Below are 14,762 nucleotides of genomic sequence, written 5' to 3' on the forward strand. Positions count from 1 at the left end.
TTAGCACCCCGGTCCCCACCTCCAACGCTCCTCCAGCCTCTGGGGCCTAGTGTCCAGGGCTTCCTCCTTCAAAGTGCCTGAGCCCAGAGAACTTGCTCAGCCAAAAAAAAAAAATTGGTACTACTAGCAATTGTTTGAGATCAAATCTGTTTGGGTGTGTGGTTTGTTTTCTTTTCATCAGATGCCTCCCAGAACCAAACTTCTAGGAATTCCCATCTGGTCGGAGACTGGGAGCGCTGACAAGCACCGTGGTGGGACTTTGTACCTGCAAGATGGCTGGGAGGAAGCCTGACCTCTCCGTTACCCCCAGAAGAAAGTGAGGCTGGGCTGACACCTGCTGAGACAGGTAAATCCCCGTTGCCTATTGTCTTCTGTTTGCTCTAGAGGCACACAGGTGATCCTGCAGACCAGGTTAGCTGGGTCAAAATCAGGTTGCCCCCTCCTTTGGCACCACGTGCATTGGACCCGTGCGAGGGCACCTCTGTTTAATAAGTGTTTTTTATCAAGTTATGACTTGCGGGTTGTAACTTCACAGATGTTGCTTTTATAACACCACCTAATCCTGAGACCGCATTTTTTACAGGTGGGGAGACTGAGGCACAGAACAGTGTCGTGCCTGATCCAAAATAACTTGCACAGCAGGGCATTGGCAGAGGAATCCTCATCTCTCGAGTCCCCCTTGCACACAGGACAGGGGTTTTGTGCAGTGTCTGACACTCCTGTGATTGCTGAATCTGCTGTGTCCCTCCTGTTGCTGCTTTCGCCCGCTGGTGGGCTGAAAGGCAGCCCGGTTGTGACCACAGCATCGGGAACGACATTGCCGTCACGGCAGCACCTCCCAGTGTGCTGCAAAAGGGGTGGAGACAGCCCTTTGGCTAGAGTAACTCAGCATCGTCCCTGGAGGCGTCTTTTATTGGACACTGATGGGGCTGTGGCAATTTCTACTCTTGGGGGGGTCTAACCCGAAGCTGTGACAGTGTGGGATCTCTGAAGTTTCCAAGCAATACAGTGTGCAAGACTGAGCCTGGGCAGCACTGAGCCTCTTGTGAGAGGCGTAGAGCTCCCTCAGCATATTTTAATACAGCCACCTTTGCTCAAGCAGCACAGCATGCTTAGGAACAAAGTGTGCTGACTACATTGTGTTTAGTTCACATGGATTTAGGCCTCATAAGATCTGTCAGCTTGGGAGCAGCATATGACAGAGGCTTCCCCTCTATTGTCTGGGCAGTGAACCTGAGCTCTGGCCTGTATCTAACTCATGAGAATGGGTATGAGAGTGGGTTGTTTTTTATGCTCCTTCTCTCCCGGCCAAGTCCAGACAAGGTTGCTAGTCTCAGCCATCCCAGTGCTTCTCCTGGGATTCACGCTGAGATCAGCCAACTCATTTCTATTCAAGCCAGGGAGAAACCATCAGGTGGTTAAAAGACTCCTCCCCACTGACCTGGCTTAGGCATGAAGAAAGAGGAGATGCTGCCAGTCCCTCAACCCTCTACCCCACTGGTAGTTGCAGGGAATTGTTCTGGCTCCATTTGCTTTCTTCTTGACAGCTGCAGCAGTCCACACCTGGCAGCCCAGAAGGCTCCAGGAGAAAAAGGCTTTGTGCCAGCATGCTCTGACCATTAAGGAGACAGCTTTCCATTAATATCTCTATGCAGGTGAGTTATTTCAGCAACTCCAAAAATGCCGTTCCGTGCACACATAAAAGTCACTGTTCGGTTACACAACAGCAACCACCTCTGGAATACATCATGTCTCGGATCTCGTTCTACCAGTTGAACGGGTTAGCCAACAAATGTGGGCCTGATCCAGCTGCTGGGCTGAAGTCCCTGGGGAATGCTGACTTTTTAGAAAAAGCAGGATGAGGCTCTGCGGAAATACAGCTGCCCAGCAAGAAATATAAGGAGCTCCTTTCCATCTCTCTTCCAGAACGCTCTGCCGAGAGGCAACATCCCCCGTTGCTTGCAAACCCTTCCCATCTCATGCTCTTGGGCAAGTCTTCTGTCCCCGCTGCTCACGTGGTATCAGAGATACTTTAGCACGAGATGGGTCAAAAGGGAAAGCATCATTACTTCTCCGGATAGCAAATACACTGTGCTCTTTGAAGTCTTTGAGAGGATTTGCTTAGCCTGATGTCAGCGTTTGACTGGTACACAGAAAGGAATTCAGAAATTGATTGCATTTGGAGGCCCGAATGTTTGTGCACTTTGTTAGCTCCCATCTATCTGCATTGGGCTTGTGTCTCAAGATCAGATAGACGGAGACCACAGACTTCTTTACCTTCGGCTGGTGGGGTGGCTTTTGAAGCGAGGCATTGTGTAGATCTACCCGGCTCTGTTCAAACTGGGCTTTGCCTCGTGCATCCGGCAGACGTCTTAGCAATCAAAATCCTGGAGGCATGGTGAAAAATGCTCATGGTCACAGCAACAGGAATTAGTCAAGAATACTATTGTCCTGTTTTAGGTTTACGTGGCTTCACCTTCAGGCCTCAGGAGCTCAGACTTAGCCAGGAGATGAAGAACTCATCCATCACCAAAATGCAGTCCCCTCCTGAGTGTAGACAGACTGGGGGACGGGGCAAGAGTTTGAGCCAGGTCATCTCCCCCCACCGTAGACAGGGCCCTCAGTGACAGAGGGGTCCTGGCAGCCTCCGAGCTGATGGTGACTGACACCACCTCAGTCTACATACCTAGCAGTAATTGCTTGATAATACTGCTTACATGACAGGTTAGGGGTTCAGTTTTAAACTGAAAAGACAAGAGGAATTCAGGGAGCAGGAAGCTATCCGGTGAGCTGAAAAACAGCCAGGCTTTCACCCCCTTCCTCTTGCTAAAATCACTACAGAGCAATTAATGGCTGCAAGTAGTTAAGAGTGGGCATTTGTACATAACCCACGCAGCACAGACCTCCCAGTCGAAAGTCCAGGTCTAGAGCAAAAATGACACCTCCTGCACAAGGACACCCACCTGCTCCAGCATGTGGCTGGTGCGACTAGCTGGAGGTTTCCCATGCGCATCATGGTGACATGGTCCCAGCGTGTGAGAATGCACTTGCCAGCATACAGATGTGTCCCCAGTTCAGGATCCCTTCGGAGGCTGCTGGGACAGGGTGTAAGGGCAAGCAAAGCATGAGAGCATACGGCGCTCTCCTCTCTGAGACCTCCATGCGCATGCCGGGCTTGCCTATCTCCCTCTCCGACAGCCTCACTGAAGTAGGGGGTAGCTCAGGGTCTCTTCCAGTCTTGCAGGATGGCTAGGTCTCCAAGGGTTTCAGTAAGCCTGGATTGCCTGGCATCAACTGGCGCCAGCAGAAATGCTCCCTGTTCCTCTCCTCCCACCCCACTGCCCCGCATTGGAATTAAAAGCATCCCTGAATATATTGTTTGCTTTTGTAGTTACAGACTTCAGTGCAGTTGTCTCCCCTTCCCAACAGCTGCTTCAGTTGCTGTATCAAATTGTGGTGGAGTCCCGCTGGGTAAACCTTGTAAACCTTCTCTCGCTGGTGCCCTCTGTTTGCTCAGCAAAGGCTCCTAGATTTACTTCTAAGCAGCCTCTTAAGATCCCTTGCTGACTGTCTCACGGCAGAACCCAGCGAGATCCCGGCGCAGATTAGAGGGTCAAGACAACTTCTGTCTTCTTTAGGAGACAAATGAAACCGGTTTCATTAGGCACATTCAAATTTAAACATTTGCCAACACAAGGTGAGGCACCCAGTGTATTACAGAGACTGGACTTGGGCTGTCGGTAGGCAAGACAAAAGCCATTGCTGAAGTTTCCGAAGGCAGAGACTGACCGGGAGACTCTGGGCTTCCCCTCTTCAAATGATGCAAAGCCCCATTGTGCATTTGTCTTGCCTGGATTCAGTTTATCCCCGAGCAAACTGGGTAGAAAATGGTTGTGTAAGAGACGGTCATGAGTCTATAAGGTGAAAATCTCCCCTAACTTCAGACTAACACAGCTAAGCGCTGTCTCTGAGTAATACGCTCCTGCTTTGCAGAGGTAAAAATGACCATGCAAGATGCAGTCCATGATGTGGAAGCATTGCAGGGCTGTGGCTGTAACCATGATGGTCCAGGGGATATATACCCGATGAAAATAGTTGTGTGGCAATGGTGTAACGCAGGAAGGTGCCAGGAAGCTTATCTAACCCCACCCAACTAGATAGTTGGTCCAATGAAAGATATGACCTCGCCCCACAAATCTTCCCCTCTTGCGTAGATGAGATGTGAGGCTGTAGGACGTCATGCCCCGAGCCACCTTGTACACCTCTTGCACAGTTTGAAGTGTGCAAAGAAAGCAAGAAAAAGATCAAAGAAAGCAAGAAAAGGGAGATCGTGAGCAAAGGCGGTAGATTCCCTTCTTCAAAGTTCTTTGAAGTCCCGGAGGATTCAAGCTGCTCGAGTTAAACTGCTACCCCGCTGCCTTGTTTTCTGCACTCATCAGCACTGTGTCAGCAGACTCCAGGAGATCTCAGCGATCTGGGAAGCACTCAATGGCCCTCACATGTTTACAACAATTACCCAGTCATCCAGGGGAACACTGCCCAGCAGAGGGGAAAAGGCACACAATTAAAAATAATTAAAATTGGTCATCAAAAATATGCACCCAGATCTGGTAGGACTCCTTCAAGCAAAGCTCATTCCCCACTTTGACAAGGGGCTGAAGCCCAAGTGTAGCTTTTGATGTGGAAGTCATTCTGCTGATCTCAATGGGACCAGTTTACATGCCTCAAATTAGCCATGGGCTTGAGCTCTGACTGAATGGGAATTAAGCTAATTGGCTTGATTGGCTGGAGGTAATGAACACCTTCAGCTCCCAAAGGCTTAGGCTCCCATCCTAACAGTTACAGGAGCTCTGGGCAGGGGCAAGGGTCTGCTTATGGTGAGCAGTTTGTTAGGACCTTCTTGACATCTGAGACATGGATACTGTGAAATATCCCTGTTCAGCAAAGTGTTTCAACACAAGCTTAATGCCAAAAAAGATAAGTACTTGCTTAACTCTTTTGTTGAATCAGGGTCAAGTGAGATCGGCAGAGGTGTTTGGGAGCAGGGATGGGAGGACCGCGGGGTGGCTTGAAGGCTGGCACATCTCTGTTGCTCAGAGGAAGCTTAAATTGTTTGAGTATCGTTACTTTTTTTTTTTTTTTGGTTTCGTATGAAATAGTTGTCTTCCATGAATGTAAAGCCTGCCTTTTCAGGAAATATTTGCTCTCACAAACCATGTACTCCTAATCAGGACTTCAGCTGCCTTTCTCCCTTCCTTCCCTCTGAAATACCACTTTAATCCTCATCCAGGCTTCGTTCAAACCTCGAGTGTCTGAATGTTTTGTATTCTGGTCTCAGTCTACAAAAAACTCTGATTTTTCAGATGTTTCTGAATTTGGCACAATTAGCTCTTCCCTCCTTAGTTGAACGTCTCTTCAAATTGATCCACAGAGCCACACATTCAAGTGCCACCCTTTTCAAGTAAGAAAAGAGATCATTTGTCTTCTTCAACTAAACAGAGAGACCAGCTAGCTAGCACATATTTTTCTCCCTTATGAAGAATGCATTTGCCTTAGAAAGAAGGCAGCGCCTTTACAAAGTGTTGTGGGGATTGCTTCAGTGGGGGATCAAAGCCCCAACACGGCTGGAAACCATTTTTTGCTAAATAAAATGTGGGTTAAAAAGAAAAGTAAAAGTTTTTTTGGCAGTGCCAGGGCTTACAAGGGACGGGAACGGGGGTCAAGAACTTGTGACCAGGTTAGCAACACAGGGAACAGAAGGAGAAGACAAAAGAACAGAAAGTGGAAATGGACAGATGAATGCGGAAGCATGTTTCTTTGCTGCAAGAGAATAGATGCTACATCAATTCATACTGAGAGCAAAAGGACGGAGGGCCTGTTAATGGATTGGGTGACACAGCAGGGATCAGAGGTCACGAGTGCACTCAGATAGGCTAATTGACTGTTATGTGCATATTAGTGATGATAATTTAGTATGAGGGTAGGGGCAGAACTGATGGATAAGAGATTCAGTTGTAAAAAAAAAAAAAAAAAAAAAAAAGAAACACTATTAGCACTTATACCAGATATGCCTTTAGTAATAATTGATAAATACGTTGGCCTTATCTAGAACATTTCACCTGAGAATCCTGAAGTGCTTTTCAAAATGTAGGTATCTATGATTCTCCCCATTTGACATGTGATTTAAGATGGTGGCTTTTTCTTTTAAATCTCCTGTGATTATAATTAGCTGCTACAGATGAGATTCAAATGATCTCACCAAAGTCCAGTGACAGGCTTTCCACTGATGTTTGTTGGGGCCTGTATCAAGTACTGAATTGTGGCCCTGATTAAATTGTGGCACGTGCTTAAAAGCTAACTGCAGTTACCACCTGTTGAATTATTGGGGACTATTTGTGTGCTTAAAGTTAGGCATGTGCTTATGCAACTTGCTAACATAAGGCCTATGATAGGAGCGGCCAGACAACTCGCAGTTAGTAGCTGGAGCAAAGCACGCAGGTCAGCTCTCTGTATTTTGGCTGCCAGCTGGAAGAAGGCATTGCAAGGTGGCGGCTCTGTGCCAAGAAACATGGTCTGTAAATGTATTTGGAAACGTCCACTGCTTTGGTTATTAGCCCGTGCATCGCTCTCCCCACCCCCCATCTGTGACTCCTGTTCCTGGCAAGACTGATCTATGCAGGGGGTAGGGGTGGGACTGCTTCCAACCTGAACGCAGGTACGCATTTATGTGGCTTTCTGCGTGAGCACATGTGGGGATTGTTTTATGAGGTCCTGATGACTAGCCTGGGGCAGTGCAGTGAATGGCACTCTATTTTCTGACTGCAGTTACCAACACTGCAAGCGCTTTCTTTATTCCATAAAAATAATAAAAGAAAGCGGGGGGAAGGAATTCTCTTGGGCTTCCACCCAAGGTCCATGTCAATCAGACCCAGATTAGGATTCGTATTGGTATTAGACAGAGTATTGCTATGACTCCTATTTTGTTTGGTTTTTGGCCATTCAGAGTATGCAGAGATGAGCAACCGTGTCAGAGAGGTTAAGAATAACATTGTCTTATAGTTAATGTGCCGTCGTTCTCAGTCAAGCCCTGCTAGCTTTGGAGGAATCTTGCTGGTATTTTGCTAACCACTAGCTGAGCGGGTGATTACACCTCATTGCGGAGGGCTCTTGCCATTTACATTCTTCCTGGCGAATGTTAGGGGGCTGTACGCTGCAGCGAGGACTCTGCGAATGATGTCCCTTCACTGGCATGCGATTGCCTTTGCGGGGTAGGAGTAATAACCTCCCCTGCAGTCTTCAGGAATGTGCTCAGCCCATTAAAAATGGGCGTCGTTTGAACTGATGATAGCGAACAAAGGACGTTTTCTTTTGTCTTGCTGCGGAGCTGTTCAAGCACATGCTGGAGGTGTCTTCTTCTCAACTCCGTAGGGAAGGGGTCTAAGCTGCGTGCCTACATCCCAAAAGGAAAGGCATACAAAAAGGGCTAAATTAATTCCAGCCTTTTTGGGTAGATTCAAGACTGAGTTCTGGTCCCTTTACAAATCAATGGGAGTTTTGAGTCGGCTTCAGTGAAATTAGGATTCAGGCCTGAGAGTTCCACTAGTATCGGAGGAGTTCACGTAGTATATTAGATCATTGTCAGCTATTCCTGTTTTCATTATTTGCTCAACTGATCTGTAAAACCACTTCCCTCTCCTTCTTCAGAGGCCTTGGCTATAGCTGGGATTAGCACAGCAAGCCGTGCATCTTTGACAGTGGAAACTTCAGGAGTAGAGGAGAAAAGGTGGAGATTGCTCTAGTTTATCAGGTCCTGCATTAGCTTCTGGACACTGATTTCTAAATCCTATGTGCAGACAAGGTCTGGTCTTCCTTCAAGAGCCAGCCTGTAATGCCTATGATGTTACAGGTGGAGAGGCAGGTGGAATGAGCTGGTACTTGCTGTTCATAAATACACGTGTGCATCTGTCAGTGTGTATATATCATATCTATTTCGCTTCTCCCACCCTTATTCTTTCCTCACCTGTCACACGGTCTTTACCTTTTAGAACCTGATTCTCATTTTTAGGTAGGTCTCTTTACCCGACACATGAAGGCTACAAGAGATTTTAGCGTGAATTAGAAGTAGGGACCCATGTCTTCACCTGTGTTTGTGCAGTTAGTGCTCCAGACCATTGAGACCTGTTCTTGTCGGAGGACTCTAGGTGCTACCACAGTATGTGTTTAAATAATAATACCTAATGTATAAAGCTTCAGTGGGAGACCAGTCTAACCCACAACACACCTGATCAGTTGTGCAGTGCTTTGTGTGGGGAAACGGTCCCTACCATTGCCTGGCTTAGGTCAGCATGAGGTTTGAGTTCGCTCTCAGGGAGCCGCAAAAGCAGGATACTTTGCACAGATTCACACTTGGGTTTTACCAGTGCTAAACTCATTTACTTTGTGCCCTTCGCTCGGTGCAGCCAAAAGAGCATGAGTTTCTCGGTGCCCTGTGGATTTGTGACGTGCTTAAACAATACTTTTCCCCCTTGTGTGTTTTTTGGGTGTGTTTTTTTTTTTTTTTTTTTTTTTAATTTCACCCCGTTTTTCTAATTTTGTCAGGGTCTCATGCTACTGTCCCGATCACTCAGGCCAAACTGACTTTTATAGCAGTTTCTTGTGCACCAAAAGGGCACAATGAATCCAGGAGCAAAAAGCATGGCAATCCTGTCAAACACTCTCAGGAAAGATTTTAACGGGCGAGCAATATATGAGAGAGTTAATATTTGTACAGAATGTACAATAGAATTGCTTTGTCCTTGTAAGACCCCTTCATTTAAGGATCTCAGGGTATTGAATATGAATTGTAAATCCCTAGACAGTCCCCTATGCAGACAAGGGAAGCGGAGACACAGCGGGGTTAAGTGATTCACCCATAGTCACTCGCTGGGTCCGTGGAAGAGTTTGAGCTAAGCCTGCATCCCAGAACTGCTGACTGCCAAGCAGATGCTTTAACGGCTACACAATGCTCCCATGTTAGGAGCTGGAAGTACTTGTTGCTGACCACAAAGGGAGCTGCAAATCAACTGACGAAGAGAATATTTCCCGTTTCCTCACTCTTGAATCCGCTGACAGGATCTCAAGTGATGGATGTTTGTAGCGCGTTTGAGATGATTTATAGTTCTTTGTTACACAAATGCCTTGGCATTCTTCCCCATACTCCATTAGTCATTACTTCTAAATGAAGATCAGGCAAGTGAACTCCGGTTAATGACCCTAATGACATCGCTGGGAGTTTCTCTCTTGTGGACTGTCTTTGTGTACTGTAAAATAAATAAATCAATAAAAACGGGTCCCTGCTGCAACACAAATGAAGAGCCCCACAAAATTGTTTTGTACATCATGCCCACCTAGGGACCACATACAAACCCTTCCTTTTACATGCCACAAAGTCAAAGGTTGGCAAGGAAAGAGTGCCATAAATCAGACAGAAACGGGGTGCAGGGAGGATCCAGTTTATGCAATATTTTCATCTCAAGACCTTGTAATTAAAACAGTGCCCATAATGGGAGGAAACAAATATCTTAAATCTTCCAGTTGAGATGATCATTGCTTTTTTCTTTAAAGTAATTGGCCCAGAGATTTTTATTACAGAAGATAACTTTTGTGATGTGGATGTTATGTTGCTTAATTGGAATTTTGTTTGCTTTTCCTTCAAGAACACAAGGGGGGAAATCTGCATCATTTGATCTGCTATAAAGTTCCAGCAGATGTAATTCTGTTTTTAAGGTCCTGGGGTTTTTTATAATGAATACATGCATGCATTAAATGAAATGCTGATCTTTATCTATGTAAAGGACTTTGACTGAATTGAACAGCTCTGCTTCAAATTGCCCCTTCTCCTTTGTCCTTGCTTCTAGCATTTTCTTGGTTAAGCATGGTACCAGACAAAATACAGGAGACCGGGCCAAATCCTGGTTTCGGCTATATCCCTGGAAGTCAACAGGACTACATCTAGGAGTAAGCATCAAACAAATATACTTAAACACATACTTGCTTTAACTTTAGAGTTACTGGACTGCTTCATGCCAAGCATATATTTAAATGCTTTGCTGAGACAGGGACGCAATGCAGGAAATATCCGCAGGACTGAGTTAAAAATATAAAGTTGACCTGTATCTGGGAAACCGTTGGAAGTTTTCCCATTGACTTCAGTGAGTTTGGGATCAGTTCTAGAGACAAGGTGCTACGAGGAATGGTAGAGATGACAAAAACAGAGCAATCTGCTGATAACGCCCTAAACCGCCTCTGGAGAAGTAGCCGGGACTTTGTTACCTTGTTTTCCATCACTAAGTTGCAAAGTATTTCTTCCCAACAGAGCTGATGACCCAAACTCACCTGCAATGTGATTGATAGGAAAAGGGTTGGCTTGCCCGTTCTTCACGACCAGCTAATGATACTCTAAATCACGAAAACACAGACGTATGTGAACAAAATGTTTGTGACGGGCTGGCTGGCAGTGACCTGGCCCAGGGGTTTTGAAAGGGCAACAGATGCTTGGAGGACTTGGGATTCCCTTTCCGCACCGATCAGGGCCCAGAGACTCCCCCCCCCCCATGTCCCCTGATTGGCCCCTTGGGTCACCTGGAGGGGGATAAAAGGGGCAGCATGGGCTGACTCAGGAGAGACCAGTGAGGGGCAACAAGGAAGGAGCTTCACAGATCTGGCAAGAGCGGGGTAGGAGCAGTGCCCCAGAAGATCCTGAAAGAGCAGGACCTGCAGGCAGCAGTGGGACCCTCAGCAGCGCGGTGTGTGGCTAGCAGGAGAGGCTCCCCACTGGGCTCCAGGATCCCCTGGGAGAGCCTGCAGCCAGCAGGAGAGGCTCCCCCCGCTCCAGCAAGGATCTGAGGTTCCCACCTCTGCTTCCAGCTCCTCCAATCAGAGGCCAGGCAGCTTGACGTGAGGCTGGGGCTCCAGGACGGTCAAGACCCCTAGTAGGCTGGAGCAGTGTCACCAGTGGTGTCTGTGTGGCAGTGTTCCTACCTGCCATGTGGGACACTTGGGTTCAAGTCCCAGCTGAGGTGACTTGGGGGCTCTGTGGTTTAAGCCAGGAATGGTATCCTTTCAAGGGGCTATGTGAATTGGAGGCTAAAATTCCCTGCTGGGGTGGAGGAAGAAGTGTCAGTCATCACTCTAGTGTGCCCTGGTCTGGGGTGGATGAAAGGGGCCACTCATTGTAGGGACCAACTCTAGCCTTTTCCAGGTTTTTGCTTGCTACTGTAAACATCAGGCTGGCCCAGATTACCAACAATGGTTAACAATGCATGCCTTGTGCTCAGAGGTGTATGACCGATGGGCACATAGAGAGATGTGGGGTCACCCTGAGGTTGTGGGGACCCTGCACTTCTCTGGAGCGAAGCCCCAGCAAGTCCCTGTATAGGACCAGTGGGCTTTGTCTACTGTATGCAATTGGATTGAGAGGGATGAAAAGAATAAACTGCTGGTGGTGGAGACCCCCACCGGGAGAGAGGGACCTGGTGTGCTGAGGGTCCCAGATGGCGTGATCGAGACAAAAGGGCTCAACCAAGACCCGGTTACGGTGATAATGGTTAACCCAACCTTGAAAGATATTGTGGTCCACCCGGGCCAGAAGGTTACCTTGATAAAGGAAGCTGAAGTGGTGAACCCTGAGCATGGGGGAACCCCCCCCTTCCCCCGACAACTGACCCTTCGAGGTTCTTTTTCGGGAACTCTCCAGTGCCTGAAGCCTGTAAAGCTCAGCTCGGGGACAAACTCAGGGCTCGAGCCCGTGTTTTCTCCCTGCGTGACTGGGATGTGGGGGGGGGGGCTAAGGGGGTGGAGCATCACATTCATCTGAGCAACCCACGACCCTTTCGCGAAAGGTCTCGGTGCATTCCCCTCGCTGAGATGGAGGAAGTAAGACGTCATCTGCAGGAGCTCATGGACCACCTCATCATCACAGAATCTAAGAGCCCTTATGCCTCTCCCATTGTGATTGTGCGGAAGAAGAACGGCCGATTTCTGTATGTGTATCGATTCCCATGAATGCCCATACCATCACTGATCAATATACTGTCCCGCAGGTGCAGGAGGCTTTGTACTGTTTAGTAGGGAGCAAATGGTTTTCAGTACTAGACCTCCGCAGTGGCTACTACCAGATACCTCTGCAGGAAGAGGACAAAGAGAAGACTGCTTTTATTTGCCCCTTGGGATTCTGTCAGTTGAATGCCCCAAGGGATAGCCGGGGCTCCTGCCACCTTCCAGTGACTAATGGAGAAGATGGTTGGGGATATGCATATGACCCAAGTACTGGCTTATTTAGACGATATTGTTGTTTTTGCAAAGACCCTGGAGGAACATGAAGAATGGCTACTCCATGTACTCGATCGGCTGGAAACCACTGGACTTAAGTTGGCCATTGATAAATGTAAGTTTTGCCAGGCCTCTGTGAAGTATGTAGGACATATTGTATCACAGGAAGGGGTCAGCACTGATCTGGAGAAAGTAAGTGCTGTGACCACCTGGCCTCAACCCAAGAACTTTAGGGAATTGAAAAGGTTCCTGGGATTTGCGGGTTTCTATCGGCGATTCGTTAAAGACTATGCTACAATAACCGGACCTTTAAATGCCCTAACTCGCGGACACCAGGTGGGAAGGTCGCCCTGCAAGAAGGGGCGAAACAATAGTGTAAATGGGCTTCCTGTGACACGAAGCCCCACAGAGTCTTTTGGGCCCCAGTGGGACTCACGGTGTGAAGACGCCTTCCAGGAGGTGATCTGGCAGTTGACTCGGGCACGTGCTGGCATATGCTGATTCCCAACTGCCTTTTTATTTTGCACACAGATGCCAGCCTGTTAGGACTGGGGACTGTACTGTACCAGGAACATGAGGTACACCGGCTACTGGTGGCTTTTGCCAGCAAGGAATTGTCACCCAGCAAGATGTGCTTGAATTCTTGGCCCTCAAGTGGGCCATCATTGAGAAATTCTGGGACTATCGGTATGGGACTACCTTCCAGGTGTGGACAGCCAATAATCCCCTTACCTATGTGTTCACTAGCGCTAAATTGGATGCGATCCGCCAACGCTGGATCGTGGCACTAGCCAACTACACCTTCAGCCTGCACGATTGAGCACGACGGAAGAACGTGCATGCTAATGCCCTGTCTCAACAATTACCCAGCAACCCCGGGAGTGTTTGGAGCCCCGAGACGGTGAAGACCATTTGCGACCTGCAGATACAAGACCCTGTGGGGACGAGGGAAAGTACTGTTTGCATGGCTGAGGTGTTGGGGTTGTCCCCTGAGGGGATCCCACAGGCCTGGGTTCAGTACACCACGCTGACTCCCTCTTCATTGAGCCAGGTCATGGCCACAGAATGGCGGACGGCGCAAGAACAGGACACGAGATCAAACAGCAAGAACAGTTGCCAAAGTGCTGTGGGGAAAAGTACTTCTCCGTGTTTGGGCTGCCCACAGGAATCCAGTCCGATCAGGGGTGAGATTTTGAGAGCCGGTTGTTGCGTGAAGTACCGACGGTGGCTGGCATACAGAATTCAAGGACTACACCCTACACCCCCAAGGGGATCCCCAACCCGAGCACATCAATTGCACTCTTGAATATGCTGGGTACCCTCCAGCAGGAACAGAAGGTTGCATGGAGCCAGCATATCACATACCTGGTGCATGCCTACAATTTCACTAGGAATGGTGCAACGGGGGTCAGTCCGTATTTACTCATGTTCGGGAGGGAGCCCTGGTTACCCATAGTTTGTGCTTTGGAGTAGAACGAGTCTGCCAACAACATTTGACTCATGGTCAATATGCACAACAGCTTCGGGACCGTCTCCATCGTGCGTATCGACTGGCAGCCGAAACTGCTGGAAGAAACCAGCAACACCATAAGCGGCTTTGTGATGCTCACGTGCATGAGCAAGGGTTACAAGAAGGAGACCGGGTGCTGCTGCGAAACCTGGGGCTAACTGGGAGACACCAAATCACTGATCGGTGGTGGACTGAACCCTATACAGTGGTGCGACAACTGGGAAACCTCCCAGTATATGAAATCTCCCCTGTGTCTGGACCGGGTTGAAGTTGTGTGGTCCACCAGAGCCTCCTGCTGCCTATTGGCAAATTGGTGGGGCCCTTTCCTCCCAAGAGAGCCATGAGAAGAGAGGCCTAGGTTTCCCTGTAGAAGGAGGTCTCATGCCACCCAGCCGGCAGTTGTACCTGCAGCTCCTCCGGAGGACTGGGACTCTGACTGGTGGTACCCTGCTGACTTTTTCACCCGACCTTAGGACCTGCCACTCCTCAGGGCGAAGGGGAGACCGGGAACTGCTGCTCGTGGGGCCCCGCCTGGCGAAACCGAAGGAGAAAACAACATCCCCATGCCTCTACCTGCCAGTGGGGCAGACTCCTCCAGCAAGAGGGAACCTGAGCCACCAGGGCCCTCATGGAGTCCTGCCCCAGACCACACCCCACGACCAAGGTGAGAGTTTCGGCCAGTCCGTCGCTTCACCTACGATGCCCCGGGGGTGCCGGGGGAGGTCCCCATCGCTGCCCCTTGGGTCCAGTAGTCCCCCAGGCTGAGGCCTGTGCTTCACTGGGGATGGTGAAGGGATCCGAGGGGGAGGATGTGACAGGCTGGCCGGTAGTGACTTAGCCCAGGGGTTTTGAAAGGGCAACAGATAATTGGAGGACTTGGGATTTCCTTTCCTCACCAGTCAGGCCCCAGAGACTCTTCCCCCCGCCCCCCCCCCATGTCCCC

Source organism: Crocodylus porosus, unplaced genomic scaffold (assembly GCF_001723895.1).
Source record: "Crocodylus porosus isolate Cpor-Errol unplaced genomic scaffold, CroPor_comp1, whole genome shotgun sequence".
Lineage (NCBI taxonomy): Eukaryota > Metazoa > Chordata > Crocodylia > Crocodylidae > Crocodylus > Crocodylus porosus.